The 11766-nt window shown below is 44.1% G+C and overlaps 1 long non-coding RNA gene across 1 annotated transcript; it reads left to right on the top strand.

Annotated features, from left to right (window-relative positions):
* The first annotated feature begins 6548 nt into the window (after window positions 1-6548).
* Window positions 6549-8006, top strand: LOC117802581. The gene is made up of 3 exons (XR_004625942.1): window positions 6549-6703; window positions 6821-6941; window positions 7134-8006. It is a non-coding gene; the product is annotated as an uncharacterized LOC117802581 (long non-coding RNA).
* Window positions 8007-11766: the final 3760 nt, after the last annotated feature.

The following is an 11766-nucleotide window of genomic DNA, read 5'->3' on the forward strand; positions in this document are numbered from 1 at the left end:
TTACTTGGGTTGCTGTTGTAATTCTTAGGAGCTTCATCTTTTCAAATCACTCGTAATATGCTTCATGTAGGACTCTCCTTACCACGGGCAATCCCAGCTTCACTGGGTCTGTGTTTGAACTGCATAAACTCTTTGCCTGACTGGTTTCCAAATGTTGATCTGTGGACCAAGCCCTTCCCCTGGAGGTTCTGACTCTCACTGTGGGCTGTGCTCGCGGCTCAGGTTACCCACAGAAGAGAAGAAGACATGTTAAGATAGATGATGTCCCCACTGGTCTGCACATTCTGCAAAACTAGAATTTTTGTTCGTCTCTTTCATCTTTGACCTACACAGCAATATATGTTTATCATGGATGGTGTAGAAAATCACACAAGCAATAAATAATTATCTCCACAAAGCCCAACCCTCAAAGATACCTATATCATTTGTGAACCTTTTCCAGGCTATTAAAAAGGTTTAATTCAAAAGTTCATGTATGAAATATGTATATTCCATTGAGCAAATGTAGCATGATCTATTTGACCATGAAAGACATTTAGGTATTTGTTTTCCTTTGATTTTTTTAAAAAGATTTTATTTATTTTAGAGAGAGAGAGAAAGCTGGGGAGCAGGGGACAAAGGGAAAGGGAGAGAGAATCTCAAGCAGACTCCACGCTGAGCCTTGAGCCTGATGTGGGGCTAAACCCTGGAACCCTGAGGTCATGGCCTGAGCGGAAATCAAGAGCCAGATACTTAATCGACTGAGCCACCCACGCACCCCTCCCTTCGATTTTTCTATATAATTTTCAGCAATATCGTAAGCATACTTAAATACGGAGCATACCCCTGAGGATAAATTCTTAGGTTCAATAATATTAAAACTTTTCAAGTTTGGAGATTATTGCCAAATTGCCATCCAGAGGCAATAAAATCTGTCTTTAAAAGGTAGAATGTTATAAAGACAACACCATGATTTTTTGAGGACTAATCTCACGCTGCCATACACAAAGCACTAAGATTCTTTGACATTTTGGAATTGATCGCTGAAATCATTTACTACCAGCAACGTGAGGTTTCGTGATGTGGATATCTGATTTTGCTGGGGGATAATTTGAACAGCACACCCTGCAAAGGAGGAGATTCCGACAAAGGCCCAGAACCTGCTCCTCAAATTGGTTTTGCAGTTTATTACCAATTCATCCATTCACAAAAACTCCACAGTGTAACAAAATGAACAATAAAACTACATTGAACATTGAAAATATCATTTGCATATGACTCAATGTCACATGACTCTTTAACTAATGTGACTCGGGGGAAAGCCAGGAGCTTGAACAGATATTTGTCTACTTTAAAATGTGGGTATTCTTGAAGGTGTGGGCACAGATTCCATAGGAACATCAATGTGCGCTGCTCCCCTAATTAGTGTTTAATTACATAATGTCTACATAAAGCAAAATATAATGTGTATTAGGTGCAGATATGAGTGTCGAACTCTATCCTTCCAAGAAAGTTTAAAGACTTTCAGATGTGATGACAAGGCAGGTGTCTATGCTGGTCTTTTTCTCATTCTTTCTTCATCTTTTCTCTGCAGCTCTCTGCTTGCTTTCCCTCCCTGTGTCGATGTGACTGTCTTCCCACCCTGGCTGGGTGCATTTCACCTCCCTGCCTTGGGGCCCCTGCTAGGATTTACAGATGGTTACGAGACTGTTTACAAGATGTTTACAAAACATGTACAACAACTTCAGGTTCTTAAGTACCAAAACTTTGGCAACAAAGTTTTTCGGGCACACCTGTTGTTAACTGATGCTCCAAGGATAACTTTCATTTCGTTTGCTGGATCCTTTAACTTTGCTCTTCAGCTCTTCAGCATAAGTATTCTGTGTGCTTTTAATTAGTTTTGTTTCTTTGTTAGTATTTAGGGTCTGCGTTTAAAACAGTAAGCCATTAGGCAGAAACATCATACCATGATATTTCCTATCAACATAAATAAACTTTCTTTGAAACATTATTTTAGGGGCGCCTGGTGGCTCAGTCGGTTAAGCATCTCCCTTCAGCTCAGGTCATGATCCAACCAGGGTCCTGGGATCGAGTCCCACATGGGGTTCCCTCCTCAGCTGGGAGTCTGCTTCTCCCTTGCCCTTCCCCCTGCTGGTGCTCTCTCTCTCTCTCTCTCCCTCTTAAATAGATAAATAAAATCTTTTTAAAAATACAATATAACATTATGTTATGCCTGAAAAAAGCAAAACTGTGATGGACTATCATTTCCTATCACCTTCCCTGCTCGTCGTGGAACTCTCGCTCCTCCAGTGTAATATCTGTCACAGTGCTGCCCTGTTAATAATTTTGTACAGTTGAGAAGTACACTGAAATGGGAAAAATCAACCCCAAAAAAGCTATATTTCTTTTCAACTTCTGTATGCTTTTGTCTAATACCCCAAAGTGCAATACTTTCCAAAGGAGCAAGGATTTAATACGAGCTGTCTCATTGCTAAAACAGGTGCTCATGAAAAAATTTTACTGACACATAAAGATTTATTTAGAGTCAACCATAATTACTAGTGATGTTGTCCTATTTTAGAGATCATGCATTCATTAGTGACTGACCAACTGTAACTTAGAGAATAGAATTCTGAGGCTGAGGCTCATATTTTAAAAGCTGACTTATTTTCAATTGTGCTCACACAGAAATAGGCTTCATATAAAAAACACATTTTCATATAGAGATAAATTTCACTTTATTACCTTTAACCTTTACCATCTATTCTACCAACGCATGTGGTCAACGTGGGGACCAGGGAGTGCAGATGTCTCCGAAAGAAAGCTTTCAATGTGCATTTTATAATGCCTCACAGACAATGCATACAGTAATTCCCTCTTTGAAATATAACATAAAACTTATTTTAGTCTCGCTACTTATGGTTTACTGTTTATTCCCATGGCACAGCTATTTTTAAATGTTGTTTATTAATTTTAAATGAAAACCCTACCACTATCTTCCTCCTCTACCCTCCCTCCCTCTTTCCCTTGTCCTTCCCCTACCAGCCCAAAGCCCATACATGCTTTAAGGTTAATGCAATCAGAATGTTTGCATTTAAGATAAAGGTACATAAACAAAGGATGTCCCACTGCTGGCCACATGAGGAGAATGATTCCGTCCAAGGCCTGTCTTCGATCAGCTCTTAGAGGGATTTTATTTGTTTGGTGACTGAATCATGAGGGTCAATCTAGGGCACTGTCATACCAAAAAATATAGACACCTTCCTTCCTGCGTTTTAACTCCCCAAGGTGGAAATAAGAAAATCAGTTTTAGGCAGCAAATATTCAATCAGGAAACATTTCCATTTGATCTAAAATTGCATTAAGAGAAGAGGCCCAAGTAATATTCTCTTTTCCCAAACGTGTCTCACACACATTTCACATTCTTAACCTGAGGAAGATGTGGTAAACAACAACAACAAAAAAAAAAAAAACAAAAAAAACACACAAGCTTTCACCATTCACCCACACACAGAGTCATCCACAACTTCAAACTTGATTGGGAAAAAGTATGAGCAAAGAGGATGTTGTGCTTTCTCCAGCCACACAATGGTAAATCACAGAAGACATTCTGTGGGGTTCTTACAGGAATTACTAACTATCCTCCCTTCCTGGCTAACCTGTTCAGAGCGAGTAATGAGCTCAGAGGAAATAAAGCAACACAGGCTGTTTCCAGGCCTTCCGACTGCTCTGCCGCTACCATTTCTCTGAATGTTTTCTTACTTCTGTGCTTGTTTGACCTACGCTCTCCAACTGAACTAAGCACAGGCTTGCAGGAGATGGTTTGGGACAAGCAAAGCAAGTCTCTGTGTTTCCTGCATGGCCTGGGTTAGGTTCTCGGAGATGTGCATCTGGTCAACCCGATGCCTCAATTAAACACGGAGCGTTTAAGTTAGAACAGGCTCCATCTCAGAGTCCGCAGAATGTTGCTGGCCAGAGAAAGGAAATGTTTGGGGAAAAGCATGTCCTGTGAGGCCCATCTGTGGCCTTACATAGATCTCCTCACTCCTGACAGTCTCCGCCTTCCCCTCTGCTGCAGCTCAGTAAGGGAATGCTGCCATCCTACCCCCAACGAGAGTGGAGACGCCAACAAGACGGTTCATTTACCACCACCAGTCCGGCCATTTTGTCGAAGACTGGGAAGCTCAAGGGCATGGCCCTTATTTGGAATCACATCATAATTCTTATTATCAGGAAAGCTTTTCCTTTCCAATAAAAATAACCCCAGAGATCATGGCTCTTCCATAAAAATGCTTAATATGTTTATTTATTGTATGCAATTCATGTGGCTTTCAGTAAATGGGGGTCGGGATTAGGGAAGAGAAGGACAGAGGATGGAAAGATGGTTGAGGCTTGAGTGGCAACAGAAGGCAAAGGCATGAGTTACCAATGCTTCCAAGAACACACGACATGCGGAAGGGAAGAGAATTTCCCTACCACCTCTCATGCCATTCTCGTTTTCCCAAGGCCTTCCCACCCCAATGGCTGTTACACAGCCCGTGGAGAGACTGAGCCCTGCTCCCCAAGGGCACTGCATCCACAGTCACCACCCAGCCTTGCTGAATCCATTCCTCACGGAAACAGACTAGCTCCTCAGAACTAAAAATTGATTTTGACCAGTTGTCTTCATGTGCAGAAACAGCCTAACTTTGAGGAAGCTTCTGTATTGTTTATAGTTGTTAAAGTCATTCATTCAAACACTTTTATAATTTATAATTTATTATCCTCCTTGCCCAGATTTACACAGCGTTAGTGAATTTAATTTAATTTAATACATTAAATGAAAGACTTTTATAATATTGTGGCATAGTAGGAAATGATGCATATTTTAAAGTTCTTTGCAAATTACTTGTAAACACGGCCAAATTATAATTATAACTCTTTCAGATAGCAATAAAATCTAAACCTTTAAAAAGTTCAATTTTTTTTATACAAAATTAAGCATAAAATCATTAAGCTTATTTAACTTTTTCAATCCATAGGTCTTCTCAGCTGGCATCCTGCCTCAGAAAAGAGAGAAAAAGGAGCTATATGGAAAGCATAAGCATTAAGATACTTGATCGTAACTAAGATGGAGTATAATGTGAGGAGTGGCTTTCACTAAGGGGGTGGGTACAATGATGAATTTAAAAATAATTTATTTCTCATACTTTCTACATTAAGCATATGCCACTTTTATCATTTAAATTCACCAATATTTTTTTAATAGAAGAGTTTCCTTTCTGCCTTAATTCAGATTCCAAGGTCAAGGGAGAGAAGATGGATGCTTTAATAATAATTATAATAAAAACATTACAGCCTTGGGACGCCTGGGTGGCTCAGTCAGTTAAGTATCTGCCTTCAGCTCATGTCATGATCCCAGGGTCCTGGGATTGAGCCCCACGTCTGGTCCGTCCCTATCCTCCCACCCCCACTCCTGCCCTCTCTCTCCCTCTCAAATAAATAAATAAAATCTTAAAAAAAAAAAGAAAGAAAACATTATTACAGCCTTTACAACTGCTATGCAGACAGATAGACATCAAGAGACTCGAATAGGAGAGCTTCATATATTACTATGCTGGCCCTGCAGGGGATGCCATCAAACTCTAAATCCGTGAATATTCATATAGTCCATGCCAGGCACCAAATTCCCTCCCTGTGCTTTACAATTAGCAGCTCGCTCATTCCACAGCAAGCCTATGAAGTCAATACCCTTATGATCGTCCTGTTTCACAGATAAGAAAACTGAGGTCACGTAACTTGGCCCAAGATCACACACTTAGTGGTAACACCAGGACACGGGCAGACCGCCTTCGGGGTCTGCATGCCCAAGCACCACGTTAGAAGTGTGCCTACACGACTTTACCCTTTATGCTAACGGGGGAGGACTATCTCCTTCGGTGCCAGGTGAGCCTCCGGGCAAGTTACAAACAAGGGTGTGTAGGAGGCCGAAAGGGATCATCATCATTTTCCCAACAAATTGGCTTGCCTGTGTACCCCCTGATCATAAGAGTCCAGTTTGGACAAATTCATGTCTACCCTGAGTTTCCATCAATGCTTGGCCCATTTCATGGACAAGGAAACTGATGGTAGAGGTGAGCGGGTACTGCTCAGCAGGTCCTTTGCCCAAGGATAATTTCACTGAACTTCACCATCGTTTGCTGGTTAAAACGGCCTGTGACATTTCGGGGAGCAAATACAAAAGGTCCCATGTGCGCTGTGGTGGAACTTTCCATATGGAGGAAGAGGACTGCGGCAGGAATAAGGCTGCCTGGGAGTGGAGAGCTTGTTATAGGGCTACTATAAAATTAAAAAAAAAAATTAACAAGCAAAAACAAGTCCCTTCCCTTGTACACGTGTGTTGTATCTGGGCGGCTGCACACGTTGGGCCACTGACAGCAGCTGTGTTAACACGTGGGCAGGAAAGAGCTCCTCAAGCATGAAAAGAAGGAAAGAAGAAATTGATTTTTTTATCCTTTTTAAAAATCATGGTAAAATATTTATAACAGGAAGCTATCATTCTAACCCTTTTTAAGGGTGCAGCTCAGGGGCATTCTGCACATTCGCTGTGTTGTCCGAGCCCAGAACTTCCGTCATCTCCCCAGAGGAGCGCTCAAGCCCATCAACCGGAGCGCCACCGCCGCCCTTCCCGCGGCCCTGGGCACCACCAGCCCGCTGTCTCTCCTCATGGATCCGACGACTCGAGGTAGCTCAGAGGAGTGGAGCCATACGGGATCTGTCCGTTTTGAGTGGCTTCCTTAACTTAGCATAGTATCCTCAAGGTTCCTTCACGTTCCTTCTTCACATTTCCTTCCTTTCCAAGGTTGAATGACACCCCACTGTTTCATTCATCCATTCGTCCGTGAGCAGACACGTGCTTGCTTCTACCTTCAGCTATTGGGAGTCCTGCGGCCGTGAACGTGGGAGCAGAGCAATGTGATCAGGTCCCTGCTCTCATTTATTCTGGGTACTTACCCACAAGCAGAATTGTGGGATCATATTGTAATTCTACTTTTTTTTTGGGGGGGGGAGGAAACACCATACTGTTTCCCTAGCAGCCGCGGCATTTTATGAGAAATAGTTTTTAAAGTCAGTTAATGAGTTTCACTTCTCTATCCTTCCTCCACTTCCTCAAGAAGGCCACGTGCTCCATAGGTGCTGTTCTTACCCGTGTGATTGCCGACTGTCACATTTGTCTCCACCGTCCAGGCCAGTCCACAGCCTCTCCGCCTCCCTCATGTCGGTAAGCCACAATTTCACAGACACTGCAGAACCTGGGCAGCCCTAGGACCTAGTCCGCCGCCAGCCCCTGCCAAAATTGCATCCTTGAAATGCGTGACAGATTCACTCAGGAGCCCCCCTTGAGCTGTTCATCGGGAAACAAGAGTAGCCTCAGTTTCCTACATCAATTACTGTTGTGATATCCAGCTCAGAGTTCACTGTTCTGTAGCAGAGAAGTAACATGATCCACAGAATGCGTAGTGCGCACCTGTTTTCCAGAGTCTTAGTTACGAATGTCGTGAGCGCTTTACAGTTCGGATCCATGTCTTACCAGCTTCGACTCTCCCACAGAGTGCCCAGCGTGGTGACCTGTACAATGTGTAAGTCAGCAACAAACCCAGGAGTCTGCCCCAAACCTGAATTAGTCACATTGCCACCCTCTGTTGCCGTGTCCCCGGAAGTCAACGGGCTTCATTTACTTCAGTTGCTATCTTTAGTAAGGATTTGGAGATCACTAATATAGATGGAAAGCCAGCACTCCTCGTTATAAGAAAAATAAAAGCACTTACAAGAAAACAAATTCATCCATGTACCACCCAAAATTAGTTCACGAACCTCCCCCCTTATAAATTCTGGAGTAGCTGACCTATTAATCTCGGGAATCTATTAATCTCTTCCAAAATAGCACATTAATAAATATCTGGGCTTTTTTCCTGAGAGCAAGATAATGGCTGCATCAGAATAAAGAATTTGGTGTGGGGCTCCTGGGTGTCTCAGTCAGTTAAGCGTCTGCCTTTGGCTCAGGTCATGATCCTGGGGTCCTGGGATTGAGCCCTGTGTTAGGCTCCCTGCTCAGCGGGGAGTCTGCTTCTCCCTCTCCCTCTGCCACTCCTCCTATTTGTGCTTTCTCTGTGGCAAATAAATAAATAAAATCTTTAAAAAAAATGAAACAAATAATTTGGTGTGAAAATGTTAGCAATTATAACTTCTTGTGCAATTATGCACTATTTTATTTTTTATGGCTCTGTAACGGAAATTGGTTGACTTACATAAATAGAATACCTATGTCCGTGTGTGTGTGTGTGTGTGTGTGTGTGTGTGTGTGTGACCTATTGTATATAGAGACACTGGGTGAAGAAAAAGGCACGACGTGGCAAACCTTACAGTGGTGCTGGAGGTCTGTGGGGTGATGGTTGTTGCAGCCAGACCCACCTTCATTCTGGCAGTGAAGGGTGCATTGGGGAAATGGTAAAAAGGAGAAGCAGACATAAGGGATGATCTGAGGGAGAGTAAGAGCCACAACTGCCCCACATAAGCACCTTCTGAAACGCTTCCCTCCACATTTCAGCAACCAAATGAACTAAAGGAGGCTTCGCCTTGTGCAGGGCAATGTATGATACAAGGATTATAAATCACTGTTCTTGCCCCAGAGTCTTTAAAAATCTAAATGCCAAGGCTGAGCAGAAATAGTGCCTGTGGGTCCAAAGAGGGAAGCAGGGAGTGAGGACGGCTGGGGGAAGCAAGCAGAGAAGGTTTCTGGGGTGAAGTCATGTTCTGATGACTGGAGTGGATCGTACGAAGCTTCTTCCTCATCGCCACAGGATGAACTCTCTCTTCTCCAGGACCAAAAGGAGGCGATCGTCTGGAGCGCAGAGTGCCCTGTCTCCCCGCTTAGAACTGGAGAAAGCTAGAAGGGCGAACAGTTGAATGGCCCACCAAGGAAGGGAGAGTGAGGTCAGGGGAAATGGCAGACCCACAAAGCCTCACACATGCCAGCGAGTTGAAGCACGGCCAGCTGCTCGTGCCCCTCCGAGGGCCGGCCTCCTGTCCTGACGTTCTTCTGCAGCTGTGCTGTTTCCTGGGCTGCTGCAGACTCCTCCCTTCACACCCCTTCCCAGCTGTGGTTTGGCACTGTCTGCAAGAGCCCCAGTGGCCAGAGTGCCCTCTGGGCTTGTCTCCCGAGAGCAAAGTCCTGCCTATTTCCACTACTGAATTTACCCGCAGAGACAGGCGGAGGCAGCTTTTTTTAGCTGTCCAAAGCAAATTGGCCTGCACAAAGTGCACTGGGGCCCTGTGGTAATAATCAGATTTGGTGTCTGGGACACCCGAGAGGCGCATGCATAGGCTGTAAGGAGCTTAATACTTTTCCTGCTCACCATAGAAGCTTCTGGCTTAGCAAGTGGAAGCATTTGAGGGATGGAATGAAAACTCCTCCTGGCACATGATGTTTGGCAGTAGCCAGAAGGAGTCGTCAAATGAAGTTCTACAACAAACAGTTGTTTTTTTGTCCCAAGCCAAGGAAGTGACTATATCTGGATGATGATAAATCAGGTCTACAAACTATGGACTATGAGCCAGACCTAGTCTGCCACCCATTTTTGTACACCCTCCAAGCTCAGGGTTGTTAAGCAGCTGAAAAAAAAATCAAATCAAAAGACTATTTTGTGAGCCATGAACATGATATGGAATTCAGATTTCTTTTTTTTTTTTTTTAAGTGGTCTCCACGCCCAGGGTGGAACCCAACATGAGACTTGAACTCACAACACTGAGATCAAGACCTGAGTTGAGCTCAAGAGTGGGACGCTTAAGTGACTGAGCACAAGTGCCCCTGAAATTCAGATTTTAACGCCCACAAATAAAGTTTTATTGGAATCCAGCCACACCCATCTGGTTACATACTGACTCTGGCTGGTTTCAGGCTTCAAATGCAGAGTCGAGTATTTGCCGGGGAGACTGTTTACCATCTATCTTTACAGTTTGTCAAGCCCTGTGCTCAAGCAGCAGCCGGTGTCACTGAGGGCAGGAACAATGTGAAGCAGTGAGTGGAAGACTTTCACATAAGTGAGGACCCTGGTTTGCTTTGTTTTGTTTTGTTTTTTTCTGAGCTGTGTTTTTAAATGTTCCAGCATTCTGGGTTGTAAATCATTCCACACGGAGGAAGAGCTGTATCTGGAGTTCAGTTTTAATACTTAAAATAATGTTTAAATTTCCTTCTTGTTGTTTTTTTTTTTTTTATATATTCCCTCCCGACCCCCAAGCACCCCCCAGCACACACGGGGAAAAAAGCAGGGGCAGAGAGACGCTCAGTGTCTCCTCAGAGCTCAGCAACATGTTTGTGCTCACAGAGGCTCAGTGGTAGGAAGAAATACAGAGCAACGACTTGCAGACCCCCCACGATGGACCCCAAAGGACGATTAACTGAAACAATGTTATGGGAATGTATTCAGTATGCACAGATGACAGAACGCCAGCAAGCCAGCTCCCTACAGCATTCTAATTATAGACACCACTCTCAAAGTTTAGTCAAGCTACACAGTATGGTCCCTTTGACAGGGTGTGGTTTCAGTTGACCACTTAAATACTGGAGAGATCTCTTTTGGCTCAAGGAAACACTGTATCTCTCAGCCTATAGGGCTAAGACTTCATTTTTGCTCTAAGACTTCTAAGAAGATTCTTCCAAGCCAGACAGCTGAAATCAACAGTTAAAAAAAAAAAATTTGTGTTCAGCAGCAAAAGGGCTTCATATTTTCTCACAAAGAAGTTATATAAGGAAGGCTTGTTTCAGAGGAAAGCAAGCTGAAGGGTGGTGTGTTGATGAGCCAGAGTGGGCAGTAGCGTACCCTGGTGCACTTGTGGGCAGAGGAAGGAGGAAGAGAAGGTATGAAAACTTGCAACATATTCCTTAAGGACATGCTGGAGTGTTGAGGGTAATTTCTCACGGCTGGGCACAAGCCCAGCCCACCATGTAGACAAAGGGCCAAGGTCAGGGAGTACAAACTTAAATATGCTGACCTATGATGACGGGCTCCATCCACCTACCTGATTCCTCCATCTGGTAAAGGTAATATGGTACCCGGAAAAGGCATTAAACCATTGAACAATAGTGCAAGTTATACCTGAGTAGATAGGATCAAAGGGAAACAAGGATGGAAGCCAACATGAAGGGAAAAGAGGTCAGTGTTGGGAATACTCTCGCTTGAGCCACATGGACTTCTGGATGGCAGAAAAGAGAGCACGATTTGGGAACCCAACCCAACCCAGTGAGAACTGAGATTTGTGACGGGGGCCTGGGGAACGTTTCCAGGAAGGCCCAGGCCTTACACAATCCCTAGTCATTGTGAGAAATGCAGTTTGCTCTGTGTACATCTGTAAGGACCTGGTCTACAAACTCTCTCTTGTGTCCTCTCTGTGAGCACGCAAGGCTTTCTCCTGCCAGGTGATGGAGTGGATATGTGGTGATCTCACTCCATCCTTACCCCTCACTACATGCACTTGGAGCTGGAAGAGAGGCACAGCACGGAAGGAGTTTGAGCCGAGAGGGAAGTGTCCATCCTATTCCTAAAACAAAGACCAATCCAAGCCCCGCAGGTCTCATTGGTACTGGGGATTTCTGCTACTCTTCTTCCTCTGTGAGCCAAGGCTCTTCTAAGACCCTCATATTCCCTCCTGCTCTTGGGCACATGGGAATCCTTCTACTACTTCCACCCTGCGCCTAGATGCAGGGATCTCTGTGGAGCAGCTGGGCTTTTCTTCCTGGAGGCCACACA

The sequence above is a fragment of the Ailuropoda melanoleuca genome, chromosome 6, assembly GCF_002007445.2.
Source record: "Ailuropoda melanoleuca isolate Jingjing chromosome 6, ASM200744v2, whole genome shotgun sequence".
In the NCBI taxonomy this organism is placed as follows: domain Eukaryota; kingdom Metazoa; phylum Chordata; class Mammalia; order Carnivora; family Ursidae; genus Ailuropoda; species Ailuropoda melanoleuca.